The 23,519-nt window shown below is 47.1% G+C and overlaps 1 long non-coding RNA gene across 4 annotated transcripts; it reads left to right on the forward strand.

Annotated features, from left to right (window-relative positions):
* The first annotated feature begins 1,285 nt into the window (after nucleotides 1–1,285).
* Nucleotides 1,286–11,341, forward strand: LOC120406587. 4 transcript variants are annotated; one of them, XR_005599375.1, is made up of 6 exons: nucleotides 1,286–1,337; nucleotides 2,906–3,003; nucleotides 4,954–5,084; nucleotides 6,422–7,008; nucleotides 7,532–7,674; nucleotides 10,685–11,341. It is a non-coding gene; the product is annotated as an uncharacterized LOC120406587 (long non-coding RNA). The 4 variants fall into 4 exon arrangements; XR_005599376.1 differs by lacking the exons at nucleotides 1,286–1,337; nucleotides 2,906–3,003 and adding an exon at nucleotides 3,010–3,258 and having other exon boundaries at nucleotides 4,923–5,084; nucleotides 6,422–6,677; nucleotides 6,869–7,008; XR_005599373.1 differs by lacking the exons at nucleotides 1,286–1,337; nucleotides 2,906–3,003 and adding an exon at nucleotides 3,010–3,258 and having other exon boundaries at nucleotides 4,923–5,084.
* Nucleotides 11,342–23,519: the final 12,178 nt, after the last annotated feature.

Consider the following 23,519-nt stretch of genomic DNA (forward strand, 5'->3'; position numbering starts at 1 on the left):
CCAGAGAACCCTACATACCTGTGGGCACAACACTGTGGTTTCTTTCTTCCCTTTGCATCGGAACATTAATATTGTTGTTTTCGCCCCTGGTATCAACAGAGTTTAGCATGGGAGGAGAGTGGGGTATTGGGATTTATTCTGAACAGAAGTTCAAGAAAACTGGTCTCCTTTTTTATCTCCCCAAGCTTTTGAAAGTCCACTGGGGACCCCTAGTGTTCCTAGGATGCAGAATCATGTATTTGAAGGATACATTTGCAGAAGCCTGTTCCAAGATGTGTTTTCAATCGTTTAATATTCTTTTAATATTAGCAACAAACTTTGTTTGATTTTTCTCTCTCTTTTGAGAATTAGGGGTGGAAATATTTCTGGAGAACTCTGAGCACTCCTAAACTCTTGGGTAAAGTACATTTTTGAAGTGCTAAAAGAATAGCACCTGAATGAAAGGAGGTGGTTAGGGGTGCAAAGAGTCATCTCTGGATGCAAAATCTTAGTGCCACCAGCACTAGTAGAGTAGGATTGCTCCCTCACCCCTGTACATGTGATAGGAACAGCATATATTGACATACAGCGACAAAGTCCACAGGAGAAATGATTGAGTGCAATGAAGTATAGTTTGTTTTTCTTAACAATATCTAAAAAGGATTTAAGTAAGTGATCATCTAAGAAAGAAAAGTTAACAAAATTACTGCAAGATGGCATGGTAATCACTTAACAGAAGCAAAAGCAAATAGCCATCATCAGAGATGTCCAAATGGATCAGGAACTGTTTTAAAAGCTAACAAGTCTCTTTCCCTATGCAGATATCAATGAAAGATTTCTAGGGATTAAGACCTTTTCAACCACTGACAGTATAGGGGCTCCCAAATACACTCACACATAGCTACCTTTCTCCTCGGCAGGAAAAAATCCCCTTTTTGACCTTTGGTGATTTGGGAAATGAGGCTAAGCCAGGAAGTGGGAGCTGAGGCTGAGCTGTGCTAAGCATTATGCTCCCTGCCAAGAACCAGGGCCGCCCAGAGGGGGGGGCAAAGGGGGCAATTTGCCCCGGGCCCCGGAGGGGCCCCCAAGAGGAGCGGAGGCTCCCGGCTCCGCCCCTCTCCGGGAGCCTCAGCGCATCAAGCGCCGAGACTCCGGCCGAGCCCCTGAGCCCCGCCCCGATCCGCGTGGTGAGGGGGCGGGGCTGGGAGCTCCAACCGGGCCTGAGCCCCGCTCCGCTCAGAGCGGCGTGGTCAGGGGGCGGGGCAGCTGCCTCCGCTTGGCCCGGAGCTCACAGCCCCGCCCCCTCAGCACGCGGTTCTGAGCGGGACGGAGCTCAGGCCCCGCCGGTGATGCGCTCGGTAAGGGGCCGGGGCCGGGGCCGCAGCCGGGAGGGCGGGCGGGAGAAGCCGGGGCCGCGGCCGGGAGGGCGGGCGAAGCCGGGAGTGGGGCCGCGGCTGGGCGGGCGGGCGAAGCCGGGGCCGCGGCCGGGAGGGCGGGCGAAGCCGGGAGTGGGGCCGCAGCCGGGAGGGCGGCCGGGAGAAGCCGGGGCCGCGGCCGGGAGGGCGGCGAAGCCGGGAGTGGGGGCCGCAGCCGGGAGGGCGGGCGGGAGAAGCCGGGGTGGGGCCGCGGCCGGGAGGGCGGGCGAAGCCGGGAGTGGGGCCGGGGCCGCGGCCGGGAGGGCGGGCGGGAGAAGCCGGGACCGCGGCCGGGAGGGCGGGCGAAGCCGGGAGTGGGGCCGGGAGGGCGGGCGGGAGAAGCCGGGGCCGCGGCCGGGAGGGCGGGCGGGCGAAGCCGGGGCCGCGGCCGGGAGGGCGGGAGAAGCCGGGGTGGGGCTGCAGCCGGGAGGGCGGGCGGGAGAAGCCGGGAGTGGGGCCGCGGCCGGGAGAAGCCGCGGCCGGGAGGGCTGGGGCCGCGGCCGGGAGGGCGGGCGGGAGAAGCCGCGGCCGGGAGGGCGGGCGAAGCTGGGGTGGGGCCGCAGCCGGGAGGGCGGGCGGGAGAAGCCGGGCCGCGGCCGGGAGGGCGGGCGAAGCCGGGAGTGGGGCCGCGGCCGGGAGGGCGGGCGAAGCCGGGAGTGGGGCCGCGGCCGGGAGAAGCCGGGGCCGCGGCTGGGTGGGCGGGAGAAGCCGGGGCCGCGGCTGGGTGGGCGGGAGAAGCCGGGGCCGCAGCCGGGAGGGCGGGCGAAGCCGGGAGTGGGGCCGCAGCCGGGAGGGCGAGCGGGCGGGCGAAGCCGGGGCCGCAGCCGGGAGGGCGGGCGAAGCCGGGAGTGGGGCCGCGGCCGGGAGGGGGCCGGGAGGGCGGGCGGGAGAAGCCAGGGCCGCGGCCGGGAGGGCGGGCGAAGCCGGGGCCGCGGCCGGGAGGGGCTGGGCGGGCAGGCGAAGCCGGGAGGGCGGGCGGGAGAAGCCGGGCCGCGGCCGGGAGGGGCTGGGTGGGCGGGAGGGCCGGGGCCGCGGCCGGGAGGGCGGGCGAAGGCGGGGCGGGCGGGAGAAGCCGGGGCGGCGGCCGGGAGGCTGGGTGGGCGGGAGGGCCCGGGCCGCGGCCGGGAGGGCGGGCGAAGGCGGGGGCGGGGCTGCGGCCGGGAGGGCGGGCGAAGCTGGGGGCGGGGGGGGAGAAGCGGGACCCGCCTCCGCCGAAGCACAGCCCAGTCTTCGGCGGCGGGTGCCCCATCTGTTCCGGGACCCGCCGCCGAAGTGCCCCGAAGACCCGCGGCGGGGGGCTCCTGCCGCGGGTCTTCGGGGCACTTTGGCGGCGGTCCCGGAACGGAAGGGCCCCCCGCCGCCGAAGACCCCGGGCCCCCGGAATCCTCTGGGCGGTCCTGCCAAGAACTGCAGAAAAACTAGAGCGAATGCAGCATAAAGTTAACGTAGCCTAAAGAGGCATTAACTTCTCTGTGCACTCTGGGATCTCTCCCCTTCTCTTCCCTTCCCAGGTCACGTTGCTAAGGTGTGGGCTGCTGGCAGTGCAGGGGCGGTGGCTTTAGAGAAGGTTGTCAAATGAGTCATTCCACGCTGCTAGGCCCGTATCCGGGTAAGACATCCTGCAGCTTTTGTTCGTGCTTTCCCTGCTTCCTCTGTGCCCCTACTGGTGTAGTTGAGCAGGCCTGTGGGCAAGAGACGATGTGCAGACTCCACTTCAAGTCAACTGTGGAGTTCTTGTTCCATGCATATGGACCTAAATTCTGAAAATAGTCCAGTTTCAAAACTACCCCAAATTTCCTGAAGCAGTTTTTCTCCATCGTCAAATATCGTTACAAAGGGAAATCCTGTAACTGGATTAATTAAGGTAGGCAACTGCACCAAATTTATGTAACATTTGGGCTATTATAGCATTACAAATGTGATCAGAATAAACTGCCCCTTATCTTTCACATTCCTGTCACCAAACTGAAGTCAATCAGAGTAATTTGCACGTTATAAGTGGCTTTCTACATAATGAAAGTCAATTAAGGTGATTAAACCAGAGTTGTTAACTGCAGGTTTTCTTCGCTGATGCTGTTTTTGATGTGCATTCTGTACAGTTTTCAAGTTAGTGAAAGTGCATGGAGAGGAAAGGATTTTTTTAAGGCAGTTAAATTGCCTCTAATTAGCAACACTGTAGTCAAAACATAATGAGTGGATAATAAATTTATATTTGCATAATGGCAATGCTACCAAAATGTACTTCAGATAAACTGAGTTAGATTATAATTAGAGCTGTGTGCTGGGAAAGATAATCCTTTTAATTGACAACGCAAAGTTGATGCCAATGATAAGCGGATTGGAAGCTGCAAGATAAATCCAGGGTGCAGTTTGCAGGCCGGCACTATGGGAACAGGACAGTACAATCCAGGGTACACTTCAGAGGACTGTACAGTGAGCTATGCGAATAATGGATTTTTCAGTTAGCTGGCAATGCTGAAAAATAGGGAAAGAAATAATAATTTGGGGTTGAACCAAAAGGACATTTTTCAAAATTTTTGGCAAACCAAAAAGTTTTTTAAAAAAAACAAAGTTGCTTTGGGTTAAACAAAATGTTTGGATTTGACAAAATTGAAACATTTTGTATTGATTTTGACCAGTTTACAGTGTTTTGGGTTGATTGTATTTCAAAATTTCCTTCAGTTTTATTTAAAACAAAAAGTTGTTTCAAACTGAAAAATCTAAATGTTTAATTTGACAATGTCAAAGCAAAATATTTTGCTGGTTTGGGATTTTTTTTGAGGGGGGCATCTGAAACAGTTTGGTGGAACATACACAGATTGGCAAAACATTTCAGTGTTACTGAGTCTGCATTTGTTGCTAAAAAAACGTTTTGGATGAAAAATGTCACCCAACTCTAATAACTGAGCGCTTGTGCAAACGTCCTACATTTCCTCCACAGCATGAGAAAAACCATAAGGCCAGTTGATCACCTTTGATTTATAAGCACTCACACTTCCCTTAACATTTGTGTTGTTGACCACAACAATATGAAATGAAATATAGTTTAAAATAATGTCTGTGTAGAGTATCTGGTTATTGCCATTACAGCATCACTTTCTTTATTTATCATGTGGTAGAATCAAAGGCTGCAATCTGGATCAGGGACCTACTGTACTGAGCACAGTCCAAACATACAAGAAGTCATGGCCCCTGCCCTAGACAGCTTCTAGTCTAATTTAAAACCCATTGTGGCTAGAATTGAGTGAATTCTAGGCAACCTCTGTAATAAAGATGAGACAAAAAGTTGTGATGAAAAGACATTGGTCTTTATTGCTTGGTGCCAGTTCCTTGACATGGAGCTCACATGGGTCAGGTTTACCTAAAGTTAATACCCAGTACTAACTGACTCCAGTGGCTACTGTTCCATCTCCTCTTTATAAAAAAATCAGATGAAAATAAAACACAATTGCGGCCAAACCCAACCAGCACAGACTAACCTGTCAGTAAATACTGCCTCTTTAACTCAATGGCTTTTTCATCACACAGCTACTTGTCCTTAAAACGGTTCCTTCTGCAGAGTGACCAAGATGAATCTTCCCCCGATGCCTGTGACCAGATGGGACATTGTGTTAGTGCTGTCAGCACAGGAGCACTGTCAGAAGCATTTTGTAAGCCCACAAGAAACAGAGCTACTGTCTCCCTGAAGAAGTGAGGTTTTTTACCCACGAAAGCTTATGCACAAATAAATCTGTTAGTCTTTAAGGTGTCACCACACTCCTTGTTGTTTTCATTTTGTTTAGACATGTCGCACAGCTTCTATAGGCGTGGCCCCCACAATGGGTATGACATATGACCTGCTTGTGGATGGCATGCTGTTACCTGAGCAGTTTGCCAGCCATTTTATGTTTGTAATCTCTCCCGTACAATGGGGATAACCATGGTGCATTCTTGTTGTAGCATTCCTTCTGTCCTAGTTTCCTGATGTATTACTGTTTTGTAACTACTGTACATCAGAAGTAGGTCCTAGGGATTGTGTCCTCCTGTCATACGCTTTGGAACTCATGCTCCCACAGGAATGCATTGTGGTTCTCCAGTGGCCTTGGGCCTGCCACAGGTAGCAGGATGGAGAATTTAATTCTCTTTGATTTCTTAGCAGACCTGCCAGATGTCACACATCTCATATAGCAAGTGTGAAAAATTGGGACACTTTTTTCAGAGGGGATGTATAGTTGCCTATATAAGACAAAGTCCTTAATATCGGGGCATCTGGTCACCCTAATCTCATGTGACACGCATAACTTCAGAGGCTCCACACCTTCCTCACATCTGCCTGCTGCACAGCTGGATTCTCATGCAGTGACTCCTCCCAGCCACTAGGGGCCAAGGTGGCACCTGCTTTCTGCCTCAACTCTCCCTAGCCACCATGGAACAGCAGCTGGAAAGTGCAGGGAGGTAACAACAGGATAAATGGTGGGGAGGGACCTGCCCTCCCAGCCCAGGCCCTGCCACCCACCCAGTCGACAGAAGAATTGTGTGTGTGTGTGTGTGTATATATATATATATATATTCAACCAGCACTAATAATAGGAGAAATATGACTACATAAATTGTCAATAAGAACCGGGTTTTGGCAAATTAAAATATACTCTTGCAGCACTAGAAATAATGAACCATAAACAAAAGTTTTTAATTGTTTCAGAGACTTTATTAGTGTAATACAGTTTTTATTACAACCAAAAAGAAATATAGAAGAGACTAATTATAGAAACAGAAATAATTATATGCATAATGCTTTCAGTCTTAAGGAGTTGTTAGTAACAAGGTAAGATTTTTTTTTAAGTACGTAACTTTTATATTGACAATGACCTCTTAAAATACATTTTGTTGCCCATTTCCTTTACAAACAGGAATGTAAAAGTTAGAAAACTGATAGGCAGAATATATTAAATGATAAACACACTGTTTCCTTTGGCCTGCTATAAGGATTGTGACACTTCTACACTGGTATCTTAATGTTATATTTATGAATCTTTCTTCCTTTACAGCACTGTCTCCAATGCTTGGAAAATTGGGAAAGGTGGCTGAGCTGAAAGCGAAACCAAAACTGTAGAAAAGGAGAAAGAGACAAAAAAAGAAGGAAACTGGAAATAAGGAGAGACAGTGAAAGAAGAGATCAAACTAAAATGACTTAAACTAGTTTTGTGATTTGGACATTAACAATGTCTCCCAATCAGCAGCAGCTATTTCTTGCTGTCCTTCTAGTCTTCAGTGGCAATGTCATGGGTAACAACCTGACGACTGGTAACCTTTCACAAGTTACATGTTCAATTTCAGGCCATGATCCTGTTGTCATAGGCACAGCCTGGGACTTTCCTATTTCACTAAAGGAGTTAGACATTCACGTGCATTGATTTTCAATAGGAGTTGTGTGCCTACCTCTCTCTGACCCCTTTTAAAATGTTTCTTTAACTCCCTACTTGTCCTCTAAACAGTTCCTTCTCAGAGGTCTGTTCAATGACTGAGATGAATCCTCACCCTGGAGCCTGTGACCAAGTGGGCATGTGTTGATGTTGTCTGCACAGGAGCACTGTCAGGAGCATCCTAGAAGCCCGCAAGAAACACTAAATGATGGGTAAGATGGGACCTAAATGTGTTCTATTTGAAGGAATATAAGTACCAAGAAGGTAGTGGGATGGCTTAAGAGGGCAGAGGGGACATAACTAGGAGTATAATTTAATTAATTTAAGAAAGGAAGCATATAAGACGAGTGTCAGGACAAATCTTCCTAGCAATGAAGCTGAACAATAGAATATTCTCCCAAAGGAAGCCTCATTGCTTGAGTCACTTAAAAGTTTCTCCGGCCATTGCACCAGACACAAACTGTCCTTTGCATAGAGTCTGGATGTTATAATAGATCTTTTCCATCTCTAACTTAGGCTATAAATTCAGTAATGGCCAATCTTCTTGAATGATATATAGAAATAATTATTCTTTGTGAGGAGCTTTTCTTAGCCCTCGGCTAGTTTGAATGGACACCCCATCCTCTCTCTCCCCTACCCCCATTCCCACATAACTGGCTCCATGCCTTTGGGGCAGGAGAGAGGCTTCCACAGAGAGGAGTACTATACTAATGTAGGGCTTCCCTGTTTGGACAGGAACTGCGTCTACTGCAGAAGCAACACCCGCTCCACATGTGGAGGGAGGAGGTGGCAGCCCCTTGTGTTACTTTGCAGTATTACTTTCTCCTCCAGACCTTTGAAACATCAAATGTCTTCACCATCATGACACCTACAAGGAGGTGAGCATGTCTTACACCTCAGATATTTTTGGTGGGGACATTTGGAGGGATTCTCATGAGTTATGTCTGTTCAGGATGAGAGAGGCATTTGTTCTCCCTGCTGGTAAAACGTGAAGGTCTTTGTCCCTACGCTACTGTGCTGGACCAGAACCCCAACCTTCAGGGGGGCACCATTTCCAAGGATGACAGTAATGATCAGTTAATTTTACCCCGTCTTGTAGTTTTGTTACCTAAACCATGTCTCTCAGGATGCCACCTACAGTTTCCTAGGCCATTTATTTTAGTTCCCTGTCTCCTCATCCTTGCCCTACCTGCATTGCTAAGCACAGCTTTGGCACTTCCCCATGTGACAGAGTACTAGAATCATAGAGCTGACCCAGCACTCTGGTCACTAAGATACAAGTTATTCCCATCCCCCACACAGTATATTTAATTGTAGGGGATGGGTACTCAATAGCTTAATTAGGCAGGGGATTAGTGAGCTAATGAGAACAATCAGTCCATCAACTGCAAACAGATAAAGGACAGGAAAGACATGCAAGGGAGAAGGCTGGCGGGGGCCAGGGGAGACAGGATCTCAAGATGAGGGTAGCTTTCCCTCTCCTTCTCTGGAAAGTGGGCTAAGGGGGAGTTTACTTCCATATACATGTTGCTGCACAAGGCTGAATTGGTGGAGGGGACTCAATAAATAATAATAATAAATAGTGGTGCTTACAAATGCACAAGTGTCCAGGTTGTTGGAGGTGATCCAAAGAGTGGAAAAGCCAGCCCATTACACCCCAATATCAAACCTTTATGCTTTGATTTCTAATTCCCTTTCCATTTACCTAGCTCCTTGTCCCTCAAGTTATAGCTCTCCCAGCTGCTGTATTGCTGGAATGTCTTTTTTTCCTGTGGCTTCTTCACCGGTAGATTGCAGTCAGCTGGTGGTTGGATACAGGCACCAGACACTGATTGTAGCTGAATATGATGGGGAAATAAAAATTTCTAAAGACAAAACAAATTTGTCCATAGATGAGCTGAAGAAAGAAAATGTGTCCCTCGTTCTCTCCAGTGTCACCAAGCTGATAGTGGTGATTATACATGTAATATCTTCTGTCCATCAGAAAGAGCGACTGTGAGCATCACCCTCAAAGTTAATAGTGAGGAAAGATTAACATCATAAACGTAAATGGCTTTGTTGCTTCTCACATTTCTCCTTTCCTCATGTACTTTTATAACCTCTTCCTGTCCACTCTGCAACTTTCTATATATCAGCATTACCAGCTTAGGAATTAAATTCACATATATGAGGATTGTCATGCTACCTAACGTGGTTGTGAAAGGTTCGGTCACAGAGACCCTCTTGGGACTGTCATCTGATGTGCTGAGACTACCTCTGAGCCCGTTTTCCCTGCCAGCTTGGGATTTCAGAACCCTGCCTTGTTGAGCCAGACACACCAGCCTGCTGCAAACCCAGGTCTGAACCACATCCCCCAAAGCTGCAGACTTAATTGAACACAGTTTAAGAAGTGCTCCTATTTCCAGTACCCAGACACCCAACTATCAATGGGATCCAAACCCCAAATAAATCCATTTTACTCTGTATAAAGATTATACAGAGTAAACTCATAAATTATCCGCCCTCTGTAACACTGATAGAGAGAGAGATGCACAGCTGTTTGCTCCCCCAGGAATTAATTACTTACTCTGGGTTAATTAATAAGCAAAAGTGATTTTATTAAATATAAAAAGTAGGATTTAAGTGGTTCCAAGTAATAACAGACAGAAAAAAGTAAGTTACCAAGCAAAATAAAGCAAAAGATACATGTCTAAGCCTAATACATTTAAGAAACCGAATATAGGTAAATCTCACCCTCAGTGATGTTCCAATAAGCTTCTTTCACAGACTAGAACCCCTTTCTAGTCTGGGCCCAATCCTTTCCCCTGGTACAGTCCTTGTTCCAGCTCAGGTGGTAGTTAGGGGATTTCTCATGACTGCAGCCGCCTTTATTCTGTTCCACCCCCTTATATAGCTTTGGCACAAGGCGGGAATCTTTTGTCTCTCCCCACCTCTCCTTCTAAATGGAAAAGCACCAGGTTTAAGATGGATTCCAGTACCAGGTGACACGGTCACATGTCCTGTGAGACCCCAAGCCTTCATTCTTCCTGGCCTGACTCACAGGAAGGCTTGCAAGTAAACAGAGCCATTTACAAGCAATTGTCCTAGATGATGGGAGTCATCAAGATTCCAAACCACCATTAATGGCCCACACTTTGCATAATTACAATAGGACCTCAGAGTAATATTTCATATTTCTAGTTTCAGATACAAGAATGATACATTTATACAAATAGGATGACCACACTCAGTAGATTATAAGCTTCATAATGATACCTTACAAGAGACCTTTTGCATGAAGCATATTCCAGTTACATTATTCACACTCATTAGCATATTTTCATAGAATCATATGGAGTGCAACGTCACAGTGGTACCGTGATTCCTATTTCAGAATCAGGATGTGCTATCCAATGTAGGGTTCAGCCCTTCTGAGCCCATGGCTCATATTTAATTTCCGTAGCATGGACAGTCTTGGCATTTGGGAGCAGGATGAAGAAGCAATTTTTAATTTCTCCCTCACCAAACACATAAGACTTTGGTCCATCATAACAGGATTTGGGGGAGGATTAGTGAGAGAAACTTTGGGTGTAGCATCCAAAAAAATCAAGTGACTCACCTTTACATTGATAGTAGAGTGTGTTTGCAGTGGTAGGAGATGTTAAGCTCTTGGCTTCCCCTTGATGAGGCTCTTATGTCCTACTGGAGATCTTGAATTTGACTCCTCTGTGGGGGACTTGGATGCCCTGCGGGACTCTCCTAAATTCCTTGGGCTTGGCTTCTTGAGTGGGTGATGGGAAAAGTAGCAATATTTTCCCAGGCCCACTCCTCATGGTGCCAGAAGAAGCTGTCCCTCTCAGTAGATTGGACAGATCTTTAACACATAATTCTCTCTCCCCTTTTTTCCAGGCATTGATGAAACATGAGCTGGTTACTGCCATCAGCCTTGTCACTGAGCATCAAGTCAGTGTGCACTGAGATGAAGGGGCAGTCCACACTTCTGAGTTATTGTTTCACATTCTGCCAATGCGGACAGACATCACTTTATCAGTTATACTTGGTGCCTATTTTTGAGGCTCTCTCAGCAGCTATAAGCTAGAGACTTCATTCTTTTAAAATGAAAGCTTAGATTCTGAAGAATAAAGTGGCAGCATGAAAGAGGTGTTCATGCTGTATCTGTGTGTACCAACTGACTCTGAGCCCTGGCTGGCTCCCACTCCTTTTGTAACAGGGTAGTCTGCCCTTTTAAGAACCAAGGAGCCAGCCAGCCCTATTAAGGAGAAGATCCCAACAAGCAAGTGCTGGGCATCATCGGATCCAGCTGGATGGTATCCAGTGATTGGGTCGGATGATTGCCAGCTAGGGGATATAAATGAGGGCCCCAGAGCCACCAGGGAGCCTGAGACCAGGAGAGGGCTAGGAGAATGCTCCCCTGTGACAGCAGCAGATGATTTCTAGAGAGTGAGTAGATTCTGTAGACAGTCATGGATTGGAGAAGGTCCTGGTCATTAAGCTGCCAGAAGGCCCCTCAATCTTAATGGGAACAGGCGTGTGTGTGTGTGTGTGTGTGTGAGAGAGAGAATAAACGAGGCCTTGCAGTAAGGGCTACAAACTGAACTGGACATGGTTGTCTGTCCCAGGCTGGTGATTGTGTCTACACCTACACCTCTGCTCAAACAATTAAACTATCCCCCCCTCTCCTGTAAAGGAACAAATGTCTATCTGCATATATTCCATCAGGTGGCAGTGACACAAAATATTACATACCATAGTTAAACAAATCAATTAGTCATCGGCAAGAGCATCCTTTAGGCTGCCTGGGGTCCTTGGCATTCTCTCAAGTAGGAGGGAAGGGCTAAGATTGCAGCTATTCCAGTGTCTTCTCTGCCAGCAGAGGTAAATGCTAATCAAGAAGGGGTATTGGTATGAACTGTAAGGCAGATTTGTGCTGTTCATTTTCTTGTCCAGAACCCTCTTCTCCCTGCATGGAAGGTGACACTAAGTCATCGTAATTGATGATACCCTTCTTGGTGCATGCTCTGAGGACTGCTGGCTGAGTGGATCCCATTCTGACTGTCCAGGAAGATTTCCTGGAGCCAGGGGCTGCCATGCAGGACATGCGCAGATCCAGTAGGAAATGAGGCTTTGGGCTGCTGTTTGTCTTGTACTGAAGACTTGGTAACTTGCTTCCTTCTGTGGCAGATATTTATCATACCAGATGTTGATAGGGAGTGATCATTGAACTGTTCCTGTGGCTCTCTGAAGTTTGTTTCTGCAATAATGATTGGGTGCACAAGAGAGGCCGGTGTTTCCATGGTCACAGTGCTCTCTTAAATGCTATGCAGCTGTACCTTTTCCTTTTATTGTTTGAGCAGGAGGTTAGGAACTTACTTCCCATCATCAGTTTGAATGTGATCTCTCATCAGTCACTGAACTCACCTGTTATATTCTAATCATTCTTTATCAGATATCATGTTAGTGATTTCACTTGTGACATCATAAGAGCCTTGTATTATCCTGGGCAAAGCAGAGTCCAGAATACCACTCTAATCCTGCAGTAGTATTATTCTGTACTTCAGCTGTGGCATCATAGTCTTTCCATGTATGATTAACTTCAGAATAATTTCTTAATTCAGAAGTAAACCTGCTCTTGATTTATATACTCAGCGATGCCGAGCAGACCATTCTAGTATGGACTAGATTTCTTTTTGTTTGTTTGTTTGTTTGTTTAATTTCCTAGTGTTCCTATTGTTCCTACAGCTCCACTAGGGTGAGCACTTGTGTAGGTATGTCACTGGTGACTTCCAGTTTTTAACTCCCATATTGGCTAGAGCTGTTCTGGTAGGGCTAGATGACAAGATGGTTAGACTTGTCCCATTATTATCACTGCTGGAGGCAGTGTTGGAATATGCATTAGTACTGAATGCAGTTCTCAGGAATACAGTGGCTCACCTAACTGGATTTTCTGACTGTACAAGTCCTGTGCACAAGGATGCACCATAGTGTACTTATGAGCATTAGTCTCCATTCCAAGGAGAATCGGGGTAGTGACAGTATACCTCCGGGAAGAAGTATGACCACATCCCAAGTCATGTAATAATGTAAGTCATTACATTATGGAAAGGAATTTCCTACTACATGTGGGAGAGGGACATAAAAGGGTGTCAGAATCCATTATACACTTGAAATACCTCCCCCCACTCCCCTCCATGCAGTTTTAGCTTTCCAGAGAATCTTCTACACTGCAGGACTGTGAACCCTGAACAGACCTCTGCCTTGAAAACTGCCCTTAGAAAACTGGATGGATGACATCTGAAGTAGGGGCTGTTTTTAGGGTGTGGAAGCCCTTTTTCTCACCACCTGTCAATTCTGTGCTGCCATTCCATCATTATTCTACTTAGCCTTTCAATGTGGCTACTATCAGTGTATGCACTGTCCAGTTTTCCCTCTCATCTTCCCTCAAGCCCCTCGCTGCTCCAACCCCAGAAAATCACAGCTGGGAACCAGTTAACCAGCCATTGTCACTAGAAAATAGTCCCCTAGATGTTATCACCTGGGAGAGAGACAGAACAGATTCACCTTTAAGAATAATCTCACTTGCTACCGATTCTTTGCTTCTGAAAGTGCTGCTGAAAGAACACTCCTCTGACGTTTACAGCTAACTGTTTGGAAATAACTGTAAGTTCATAGAGAGCTGCCTCACCCACTATCTGAACCCAGTACCATTCTATCACTTTATAAACGAACCCAGGACCCGATGAGCCATTCCACCCACACACATACACATTCAATGCAAGAAGCACCTTTTGATGTTGCTACACTACAGCGTCTTAGCTGGGGTGATTTTTTTTAACTGTCTTTTTGCAGCTTCATATTAGCTACTGTAGCACCAGGCGGTCTCACAGCATGAGAGGGAACCTAGGAGGAGTGTCACAGCTATGATAGATTTTTCCATTAAGCATCAGTTGTAACACTGCAGGAGATATTTAACCTAAGAGGACCATTAAAATCAGGACAGATCTGAGCTCACCCAGGAGTGAGGCAATTTTACTTTTGCTCTGACATCTATAAGTCAAGGCAGCATAGAGGATGAATACAATTCCTGACCCTGAGCCATTCCTACCCTTCCTTATCCCTCTGTTTTCTGCTTTCTGTGCTCACAGCTATAGAAAAAGAACAGTCTCCTGAGGAACACTGTATGACTGGAAAAGATGGTGTTTATTGTACTTTATTGGTGGGTCACTATTTGACAACATGCTGGTTACATATAGCACAGATCTAGTTTTCAAATAAAAGGAAAGGATTGCAGTGCTGGAGCTAAAGCAGGTGTTTGTGGGGGGGGGATTTAAAAACAGTTGACAGAGGGCATGATACAAAACCCACTAACGTCAATAGAAAGATTTCCCTCGCCTTCAAAGGCTCAGGCCTGTGGTTGGTAATTGTCATATGCAATGGAAACAAGATCCATTCAGATTCTAGGGCCAGAGAACTTATTTTGCTTCTGCGTTTGCTTTTCCTTTTTAAGTTGACGTTAAGCGGAAGGGAGAAGAGGCTCAGGTTCTGTTACACTCTGCAGGTAGTGGCAGACACTGTACTGTCTTCTGTGTTTTCTAGACTTTAAAAAAGAATGTTAGGAAAAAAGACACTGGATGGGCCAGGAAAATAAACAATTCTAAATCACACTGAAATGGTTAATTTTAAATAAGTGCTAGTCCTGAGGATGGTATAAATGCTTGAGCCAAGGAACATGGAGGTGTAACGTTTCCTTCTGGTGTTATCTGGACCAGTGATCTGCTAGGCCTCTCCAGTCCTTGACTCTGGAAGCCAGCCTTACCCTGCTCTGCTGTGAGAACCCCCACTCCTGGGCTGTTTCATGCACAGCCTCTGGCATGGAAGCTGCTCCCAGCTACTTGCAAGCGAATGACACTAGCACTGTACAAGTGTAGTGAGCTACAAACAAAAGGAAAGCTATTTGTATGCTGATCACTTCTATTATCTTTCCGTATCCCCAGAGCACTCTTTGTACTGTGATCAAATTGAATAGCAGCTTGTTGTAAGACTGAGGCATGAGCAAATCTGTGCTGAGTGGTGGTCAAGTTGGATTCAAGACAAAGTTCTGTCATGTTAAATCAAGATGGCTGGATATAATAGTATTTCTTCCTGCATCATACAATACAAAATGCCATTCATTCTAAGTGCAGTGATTCAGTGCAAGACAAATGCAGTGTCCCATCGAAGGTTTCCAAAAGTAAATGACCAGAAATTGATCAAAGACAGAGAAGAAAAGATGTGCTACAGTACCCAAGTAAACGGACTAGAAAGGTGAGAGTGCTGCCATCTCCTTTGGGGTCCATCAAGGAAGATTTCTGTTCCTGATGATGACGTCTAAAAGTTCCTGAGCTTCTTGGAGCCCATGACCTGCAGCCACACTGAGGAGATTTTCCACTTCCCTAAAGAATACACAGTCATTATCAAGGGAAAAAAGGTTTAAGAACAAGGGAAAAAAGGTTTAAGAACAAAAGTACACAGATAGGAACGAATTAGCTGTGCTGCCTTTCTCTATATTCAGGCTTTTATAACAGCACCCATCACTGTAACACTGAAGAACTTCCTAAGGCCTGGTCTACACTACGGGTTTATACCGAATTTAGCAGCGTTAAACCGAATTAACCCTGCACCCGTCCACACAACGAAGCCCTTTATATCGATATAAAGGGCTCTTAATATCGATATCTGTACTCCTCCCCGACGAGGGGAGTAGCGCTCAAATCAGTATTGCCATTTCAGAATAGGGTTAGTGTGGCCGCAATTCGACGGTATTGGCCTCCGGGCGGTATCCCACAGTGCACCATTGTGACCGCTCTGGACAGCAATCTGGAGTCAGATGCACTGGCCAGGTAGACAGGAAAAGCCCCGCGAACTTTTGAATTTCATTTCCTGTTTGCCAAGCATGGAGAGCTGATCAGCACAGATGACCACGCAGAGCTCATCAGCACAGGTAACTATGCAGTCTGAGAATCGAAAAAGAGCTCCAGCATGGACCTTACGGGAGGTACTGGATCTGATCGCTATATGGGGAGAGGATTCCGTGCTAACAGAACTCCATTCCAAAAGACGAAATGAAAAAACATTTGAAAAAATTTCCAAGGCCATGATGGAGAGAGGCCAGAGCAGGGACTCAGTACAGTGTCATATGAAAGTTAAGGAGCTCAGACAAGCCTCCCAGAAAACCAAAGAAGCAAATGGAAGGTCCGGGGAAAGGCCGCAAACATGCCGCTTCTACGCTGAGCTGCATGCAATTCTAGGGGGGTCTGCCACCAGTACCCCACCCCTGTCCGTGGATTCCGAGGTGGGGGTAATCTTAGCCATGCCTGAGGATTCTGCGGACGGGGAGGAGGAGGAGGAGGAGGAGCTTGCAGCGAGCACACTGCACTCCATTCTCCCCAACAGCCAGGAGCCTTTTTCTCAGCCCTGACAGAAGTACCCCCCAAGCCACTATCCCAGACAATGAAGCCATGGAAGGGACCTCTGTTGAGTGTACCTTCGTAAATATAAAACATGGTTTAAAAGCAAGCATTTTTTGATGATTAATTTGCCCTGAGGACTTGGGATGCATTCGCAGCCAGTACAGTTACTGGAAAGGTCTGTTAACATGTCTGGGGATGGAGCAGAAATCCTCCAGGGACATCTCCATGAAGCTCTCCTGGAGGTACTCCAGAAGCCTTTGCAGAAGGTTTCTGGGCAGGGCAGCCTTATTCCGTCCTCCATGGTAGGACACTTGACCACACCATGCATGTAGCAAGTAATCTGGTATCATTGCATGACAAAGCCTAGCTGCGTATGGTCCCGATGTTTGCTAGCATTCAAGCAACATCCGTTCTTTATCTCGCTGTGCTATCCTCAGGAGAGTGATATCGTTCATGGTAACCTGGTTGAAATACAGGAATTTAATTAAGGGGACAGAGATGGTTGGGCTGTTTGCCTGTGGCTTAAAAGAAATTCTTCCCTGCATTTAGCCAAGCAGGGGGAGGAGGGGGGGTGATTGGTGTTGAGCTTTTTCGCGTTTGGCTAGCTGGGATCTTCCCTGCTACCAGCCACGCGTTGGTGGGAGGGGTAAAGCGATCATCCCAGAGAATTGGATGGGGGCGGTTCTGGTGCTGCACATTAACAGGAAAGAAGCAGCACTCAACGGGCTTTGCTTGCTATTTGGGAAAGGAGGGCGCTGGATATATGAAGGCTGCAGAAGCTGAAAGACGATGGCTTACCATGGCCGCATGCAAGCTGAATTCTGATGCCTGGACCTGTGTCTGTGATCTCTAACACCAAAGCCGCAGGCACTCAATATTAAGAAGCAAAATGCGACCTTGTAGTGAGATCACATGTGCTATGTAAGGTGAATAGTGTTGTTCACCGTGAAAGAGTATAAACATTTTATAGAACAATGGATCTTTTTAAATACTGCTCTCCCTTTTTTCCCCTCCCTCCTGCAGCTGCAAATTTTTCAAGTCTCCCTCCTCCCGAAGGCTATCTCAGATAAGGCGGCGGGAAAAAAAATACGTGAGATGAAATGTTCTCGGAAATCATGGAAGTGACCCGCAGTGAAAGAGCTCATCTGAATGAGTGGAAGGACGTGGTATCAAAGTACAGGAAAGATGCCAGTGACCGTGAGGACAGGAGGGACAAACGTGAGGACAGGAGGGACGCTCGAGATGAGAGGTGGTGGCAGAAAGATCAGCGGTGGCGGGATGCAATGCTGGGGCTGCTGCGTGAACAAACTGACATGCTCCGGCGTCTGGTGGAGCTTCAGGAATGGCAGCAGGATCACAGAGTGCTGCTGCAGCCCCTGTATAACCACCCCTCACCATGTTCCTTAGCCTCCTCACCCATCAGACGAGTAAGAACACGTAGAGGGAGGCTCCGTGTACCCGCCCATTCCACCCCAGTGGACAGCCCAACCAAAAGGCTGCCATTATTTTGAAATTTTTTTAGTGGCCTTTTCCTTCCCTCCTATCCTCCTCCCAAACCCCACCCGGGCTACCTTGTCAGTTCTCGCCCTCTTTTTATAATTAATTAATAAAGAATACATGGTTTTTAAACGAGAGTGACTTTCTTTCCTTAGGAAGCAAGCGGTAATCGAAGGGGGAGGGTGGGTGGCTTACAGGGAATGAGTCAATCAAGGGGGACGGGAGTTCATCAAGGAGAAACAAACACAACAGTCACACCATACCCTGGCCCATGATTCAACTGGTTTTCAAAGCTTCTCTGATGTGCACCGCTTCCTGGTGTGCTCTTCTAATCGCCCTGGTGTCTGGCTGCACGTAATCAGCAGCCAGGTGATTTGCCTCAGCCTCCCACCCCGCCATAAAGGTCTCCCCCTTACTCTCACAGAGATTGTGGAGCACACAGCAAGCAGCAATAACAAAGGGGACATTGGTTTGGCTGAGGTCTGAGCGAGTCAATAATGTGCGCCAGCGCGCCTTTAAACGACCAAATGCACATTCTACAACTCCTGACTACTGTCCAGGCTGCCTGTGTATGGCTTCATGAGCTATGGCATCAAGGGGTAGGCTGGGTCCCCCAGGATAACTACAGGCATTTCAACATCCCCATCTGTTATTTTCTGGTCTGGGAAGTAATTCCCTTGCTGCAGCCATTTAAACAGAGTAGTGTTCCTGAAGACGCGAGCGTCATGAACCCTTCCTGGCCATCCCACGTGGATGTTCGTGAAACGTCCCTTGTGATCCACCAGTGCTTGCAGCACCATGGAAAAGTACCCCTTGTGGTTTATGTAGTGGGTGCCCTGGTGCTCCGGTGCCAAGATAGGAATATGGGTTCCATCTATCGCCCCACCACAGTTAGGGAATCCCATTGCAGCAAAGCCATCCACTCTGACCTGCACATTTCCCAGAGTCACAACCTTTCATAGCAGCAGCTTAATGATTGCTTTGGCTACTTGCATCACAGCAGCCCCCACAGCAGATTTGCCCACTCCAAATTGATTCCTGACTGACTGGTAGCTGTCTGGCATTGCAAGCTTCCAGAGGGCTATCGCCAATCGCTTCTCAAATGTGAGGGCTGCTCTCATCTTGGTATTCTGGTGTTTCAGGGCAGGGGAAAGCAAGTCAAAGTTCCATGAAAGTGCCCTTACGCATGCAAAAGTTTCGCAGCCACTGAGAATCGTCCCACACCTGCAACACTATGCGGTCTCACCAGTCTGTGCTTGTTTCCCAGGCCCAAAATCGGCATTCCATGGCTAGAACCTGCCCCATTACCAGCATGATCTCCAAAGCGCAGGGGCCCGCAGTTTGAGAGAATTCTGTGTCCAAGTCCTCATCACTCTCGTCGCCGCGCTGCCGTAGCTGCCGCCTCCTCACCTGGTTTTGCAAGTCCTGGTTCAGCATAGACTGCACGAGAATGCGCAAGGTGTTTACAACGTCCATGACTGCTGTCTTGAGCTGAGCAGGCTCCATGCGTGCCATGCTATGGCGTCTGCACAGTTCACCCAGGAAAAAAGGCGCGAAACAGTTGTCTGCTACTTGCACAGAGGGAGGGGTGAGGCTGTACCCAGAACCACCCGTGACAATGTTTTTTGCCCCATCAGGCACTGGGATCTCAACCCAGAATTCCAATGGGCTGGGGAGACTGCGGGAACTATGGGATAGCTACCCACAGTGCAACGCTCTGGAAATCGACACTAGCCTCGGTACATGGACGCACATCGCCGAATTAATGTGCTTAGTGTGGCCGTGTGCACTCAACTCAAACTGGCTTCTGTAAAATCGGAATAATCCCGTAGTGTAGACATACCCTAAGAGTTAATTCTCAACATCACAATGCCCTAATTTCCTCCCTACTTCTCCCTAGGTCTTTGGAGCTATGCTTTGTTGTGCTTTCTAGCTCAGTGGAGTTACAGCTGGGCTGAATTTGTATCACTGATCACTGTAAATACACTTTTCAAACAACTGAGTACCTAACTCCACCAAATCTAATGCAGTGTTGTTGAAAGAGAAACATGGGAAGGAGATTTATGACACATAGTAGTTTCAGATCATATGGCTTTGTTCAAATCCATATTTTTCCCAAAGCTTTATTTTGAGTTTCAGGTTTGAATGAACCAAAAAACTCCAAAAACAAGAAACAAAAACTCAGTCAAATCTGCTGTGAAACTCATGTTCATACATGGTGATTGTACAAAACACCAAGCCAGGCAAGTTTTCTCTAGATTACTGATGTCACTGAACATTCCATGCAGCTTAAATGCTCCCAGACACAACATAAAGAAAACAACACTTCATACAGAGAGAGAGAGGGAAAAGCAGGACATTTTCTCAAAAGGCTTCATCCAAAGCTCGTTGATATCAATGGGAGTCTTTCTATTGACTTTCAGTGGCTTTTGGATCAGCCCCAAAGAGTGCTTTGACACTAGAAGGACAATTCTATCTGAAAATTTGACTCTCATTATTTCCCCCCGTCATTGGCCTTGTCTACACTAGTATTTTTCTTAACTTTTCCTCACTATAGTACCATCATCAGCACAGTTCTACTGGCAGCAGTATTAATGTAGACAGGCTACAGGCATTTTAACTGCCATATCAGCTAATCCTGGTTTTAAAAAAGGAGCAGGTCTACACTAACTCTTCCAACCTTTCTATTACTGGAGGCGCTGCATGACTCACAGTGCAATGGTGGGTAGTTTCAACAAAAATGCTAGTGTAGACTCTCCTATTGATAGTGATATTCGGACATCATCTGAGGAAGGAACTAGGATTTAGAAAAGGAAAACGTTACCCTTTGTCAAGTGACATGGTCATGTTCTTCAGCTTTCCCACAGCCAGGTTAAAGGAGGAGTGGGGGTGGCCCTGCTCTGCGGCTTCCCTGAAAGACAAGAAAAAGGAATGTAAGAGGAAAGGGAAAAGAAGGAAACCCTGAGAGAATCCTCCCTGTGAATGAACTAATCCAGGAAAAGAGCAAAGAATGAGAAGGTATGAGTAAATTTACATTCTTAAGTGGGGTTCGTATTTAAAGTGTGAGACCCCAATTCGGGAAAGCACTTAACCTTGTGTTTTTCCTCATTAGGGATGGCCTTATGCACACATTTAAGTGCTTTCCCAGATTAGGCCCTCTGTTGTTCGAAATAGGATTTTTCACCCCTTAAAGAACTGCCGCTGACAAACTGTTTTCACCTTCTTCTTTGTCCAAAAGTGAGTGAGTGAGTGTGGCAGGCATCAAAATTTGGTGTCTCAGTTCATTGGTGAAGTTACAGCGAGTAAAAATTAACATTTACCACCAGCTGTAGTAGTTTCACTTGCTGTGGCAATTTCCACACTAAGGACCAAATTCTTCCTTCAGCTGTGTGCTCCACTCCTGTTAACTTCAAAGGGAATAGTACATACAGATATGAGGGCAGAATTTGGTCTTAAGCATAGCTAATACTTCAAATGCCATAGTAAAGGCAGCTGCTGTAGCAGGGTATATGTTGATATTTTGATGGTACCCACTATTTACTCTTTCTGGTGTTGCTCTAATGGAAACACATGTAATTGCTCCTGGAAGTGCAGACACACCACAGACTACTTATAATGTGTGTGTGTGTGTGTGTGTGTGTGTGTGTGTGTGTGTGTGTGTGTGTGAGAAACATCTTCAGAAGTAGGGAACTATGGATCTGATTCAAAGACCACTGATGTTAGTGCTACAATGGACTTAGGTATATATAAAGCTGATCCAATCTGCAGGTTCAACAAGCAGATACAGTAACTCCTCACTTAAAGTCGTCCCGGTTAACATTGTTTCGTTGTTACGTTGCTGATCAATTAGGGAACATGCTAGTTTAAAATTGCGCAATGCTCCCTTATAATGTTGTTTGGCAGCGGCCTGCTTTGTCTACTGCTTGCAGGACGAGCAGGCCGTTGGAGCTAGCTGGTGGGGGCTTGGAACCAGGTTGGACCAGCAGCCCCCCTATCAGCTCCCCGCTCCCCTAAGGTTCCCTGTGTGGCAGCCGCCTAGCAGGCTAGCAATTGCCGGCAGTTCAGCTGTCCTTCCCAAAATGTGCTGCTCCTGCCCTCTGCCTTGGAGCTGCTCGCAGGAGCCTCCTGCTTGCTGTGCGGGGGAGAGGGGAGAAGGAAGGGGGGCTAATGTTAGAGTGTGCCCCTCCCCTCTACTCCTGCCCCCCGCTTACCCCTTCTCCATATAGAACAGGGTTGGGACAGGACAGAGCTCAGGACGCAGCTGCTGTCTCAACTTCCTGATATACTTAAACAGGCAGCGTACTTAGAGTGGGGTCAGCGTACTTAAAGGGGCAATGCGCATCTCTCTCTCCCACACACAGTGTGTGTGTCTCTGTCTGCCATGCTGTCTTCCCTCCCTCCATTCGTGCTGCCTTGTAGAGTGTGAGGCTACATTAACAACAAAGTGTGAACCCTTGAGGGCTCAGCCGAGTGCTAGTTCATCATTTAGCAGCAAGGCATTCCCTGGGAAATATCCCACCCTCTTCCACCCTCTGACTTCACCACCTCAACCAAGCTTCACAATCAATACTGTGTGCAGTATTAAATTGTTTGTTTAAAACTTGTAGTGTGTGTGTGTGTATATATAATAGTTTTTGTCTGGTGAAAAAAAATTCCCTGCAACCTAACCCCCCACTATTTATATTAATTCTTATGGGGAAATTGGATCTGCTTAACATAGTTGTGCTTAAAGTCGCATTTTTCAGGAACATAACTACAACGTTAAGCGAGGAGTTATTGTATTGCAGTCTGTGGTCTGAAAACTGTCTCCCAAAGTTACTGTTTCACTTTCCATTAACTGGGATACTCTTCCATCCATTCTACAATTCCCATGGCCCTATCTGTGCTAGCAGAACAACTGAGCTAAAAGTAAAATGTTTAAAAACCTGTGTTTGAGATGACTCTAATCAAAATCTCCTCTGAACCATTTTAATACTGTCTGATCATGGCATAAACATCTTTTGTAGAGGGACAGTTACCTTACTCTCACAGCAGAAAGCTTTCATGAGCAATAAATTAACAGTGGAGAAAAAAAATCATATGCTGCTGATGTCCCTAAATGCTTCTGAGCCTGTACATTTTTTTCCTCCACTGCCTGCCTGCTGTTCTAGTGTCCTCAGAAGGCTTTGTTCTTGTCCATCACAGCAGGAGCAGCACTCAGAGGCCTCTAGAATCTCTCTTTGTAGGTACTTGTATGGCCCCCATCACCTTAATATTTGAGCACCTGCTGTGTTTTTTAAAAATAGAAATAACTGATGAGGGGGAAATCAGACAGAGAGGTGAAGCATCTTGCCCAAAGCCACAGAGGGAGTCAGTGTCCAAGTTAGACCATATTGATCTCTCATAAATTAGAGCAATTTGGAAACAAACTACAATACCAGGGGAAAAAATAGTTTGCTTTTCTTCCCTAATCCACTCCTGCAGGAAATCTTCTAAAGACACCTGGGGACCTTTACCCTGGGGACCAGTGTGGGAGGTTGCCACTTCAGTAATCTTTTACTCCACCTCACCTGAACCAATGCATGGCCATCTCCTCATTCTTTTCCACACCGGCTCCTGGATGTGAGACAAAGACATGGCAAAGAAATGAAGAGAATTTCGGTTAAAATGTACAATATGGGGGCCAACATCTATCCACAAGGTAACGTATTGTGTAACATGTTCACAAGTTCTCTATTTGCACACACACGTATTCTGAAGCCGAGTTACCCTCTGACTTGGAGAAATGTTACCTTGCAGAT

This window comes from Mauremys reevesii, linkage group 5 (genome assembly GCF_016161935.1).
Source record: "Mauremys reevesii isolate NIE-2019 linkage group 5, ASM1616193v1, whole genome shotgun sequence".
In the NCBI taxonomy this organism is placed as follows: Eukaryota; Metazoa; Chordata; order Testudines; family Geoemydidae; genus Mauremys; species Mauremys reevesii.